The sequence below is a fragment of the Charadrius vociferus genome, unplaced genomic scaffold (assembly GCF_000708025.1).
Source record: "Charadrius vociferus isolate BGI_N301 unplaced genomic scaffold, ASM70802v2 scaffold858, whole genome shotgun sequence".
NCBI lineage: Eukaryota > Metazoa > Chordata > Aves > Charadriiformes > Charadriidae > Charadrius > Charadrius vociferus.
Genome location: NW_009649724.1, coordinates 1,129,426 through 1,131,998, shown reverse-complemented (window position 1 = coordinate 1,131,998; position 2,573 = coordinate 1,129,426).

Below are 2,573 nucleotides of genomic sequence, written 5' to 3'. Positions count from 1 at the left end.
AATGGTGAGGCATCGCAGCAGCAGAATTAGATGTCAAAGCCACAGAGGATGGGCATCTTCACCCTAAGGATGCTGAAAACTCCAGCATGCTGCTACAGCTTGCTCTCCCTAGAGGACTGGTACCACTGCAGGGATTTGGCACAGATGCTCACTTCCCCTCCACAGCATGAGGCAGTCCTGCAGCTTCTTGCCTCACAGCTTTCAGAGCAGGTGTAAGGGAAGGCTTCTTCATAATCTATGCTGATTCCTGCTCCTGCACCACCCTGAACACAGAGGAAAAGGACACTCACCCTGCTCAAGTCAAGGAATCCATCACCTGCCACATCAAATATGCTCATCATCTTTCTACAGCATGACCTCTGCTCCTCTCTAAAATGGGATATCTCCACCCTTACAAAGGAATAAGCTGCTGTGAATACTTAATTGCTTTTATTACTCTCCTGTAATTGTTATCATGACCTTTCCATGCACTATTTTGCTGTGCCCCTCACCAGGTCATTATTTCTGAGCCATAGACTCTAGTGGAACAGAAACATTAAGCTCCTACAGAGAGTAGATGCAAAGCTCCTGGTGTTTGATCTGTCCTGGTAAAAAATGATGCCACAAGCTAGACCAGGTTGAGCTCTGGCATTCTGGCAATGCCATGAAAGATCTCTGACTTTTCCCAGTGGATCCTCCTGCCTCTCTCTTTGATTACCTCATTAGCTTAGCAAGCAGCGAAGAAAAAGCAACTACAATTACAAATTTTAATTAAGGCCAAGTGTCACTCACTTGAGTAACTGCAACAATGTGAGAGAGGAGTCCAAGCTGCAGCGCCCAGGATAATCCTGCAGGCAGCATTAGCTACTTCAACAACAGAATGAGTCACTACCCAAACTAATTCCCAGCTAAAGAGAGAAATCAGGCTTTGATTCTCTGTGGAGGTTCAAGCAACAACACCTTTGCAATACTCATTTCTGCTCCAAGCCATCCCACGCAGCACACTGCCAAACACATGCAGCATCAGTCAGGACTAGCTGGCAGGCGAGAACAGGGCCTGTTTTTAGACCATCTAATACTTCTCAGAACAAAAAGCTTGTGGCTCAAGCAGGGCCACTTCGGCTGAAGGAAGAAGCTAGAAATATAAACCAAACAAAAGCTTATTCTGCAGACCTGCCAGGTTTGGCAGTGTTCATGCAGGTCTGACAGCTTCACCCTGTAAATAAATTGTTTCTCATGAAAGCAGAGGAAAGATCTCATCCATCTCAGATACTGCAAATCCATGTATGGCACAGAATTGAACTGGCCTTTCTGAGAGGCTGTATTTTATTGTGTGCTGTTTAAATGGCTACCAACTTATCAAACAGCCTTTTCATAAACAGAAATTTAACATTTACTCATTATTCACGGTCCCTTTCTCTCTCTTCCCTTGTCTCACAGCTACTCATTCCCATCTAGAAAGAGAGAGACAAATCTCCTAAAGCAAAGCAGCCAAAACCAAGCCAGTCTTGCTCTGTCTGCGAACAGACGACATTCCAGGTGAGGGACTGCCCAAGTCCTTTCAGGAAGAAAACAGCTGAAGCTCTGACTGAAACCTAAAGGACTACAGTGCCTGCAAGAGCACACAGACTTAGAGCAACCTTATTCATGGCATGCACTGATGAAATACATATAGGCAGGAAAAAGCACAGCCTTTGGACTCAATCACAGAATCATAGGATCGCTGAGGCTGGAAGGGACCTTTAAGATCATCAAGTCCAACCATCACCTACCCTGACAAAACCACCTCTAAAACATGTCCCTAAGCACCACATCTACCCCTTTTTTAAACTCCTCCAGGGATGGCGAATCCACCACCTCCCTGGGCAGCCTATTCCAATGTCTAATAAACCTTTTAGTGAAAAAATGTTTCCTAATATCCAATCTAAACCTCCCCTGACATAACTTGAATCCATTGCCTTTTGTCCTATCACTTTTCACCAGGGAGAAGAGGTCAGCCCCCACCTCTACCCCCTCCTTTCAGATAGTTGTAGAGAGTGATAAGGTCTCCCCTCAGTCTCCTCTTCTCCAGGCTAAATAACCCCAGTTCCCTCAGTCGTTCCTCATAAGGCTTGTCCTCCACACCCCTCACCGGCTTTGTAGCTCTTCTCTGGACACGCTCCAATGCCTCAATGTCCTCCTTGTACGGAGGGGTCCAAAGCTGAACAGTACTTGAGGTGGGGCCTCACCAGTGCCGAGTACAGGGGGATGATCGCTTCCCTAGTGCTGCTCACCACACTATTCCTGATACAGGCTAGGATGCTGTTGGCCTTCTTGGCCAGCTGGGCACACTGCCGGCTCATATTCAGCTGGTTGTGCACCAACACTCCTGGGTCCTTTTCTGCCAGGCAGCTTTCCAGCCACTCTTCCCCACGCCTGGAGCACTGCATGGGGTTGGTGTGACCCAAGTGCAGGACCCGGCACTTGGCCTTGTTGAACCTCATACCATTGGCCTTGGCCCATCGGTCCAGCCTGTCCAGATCCCTCTGCAGAGCCATCCTACCCTCAAACAGATCAACACGCCCGCCTAGCTTAGTGTCATCTGCGAACTTACT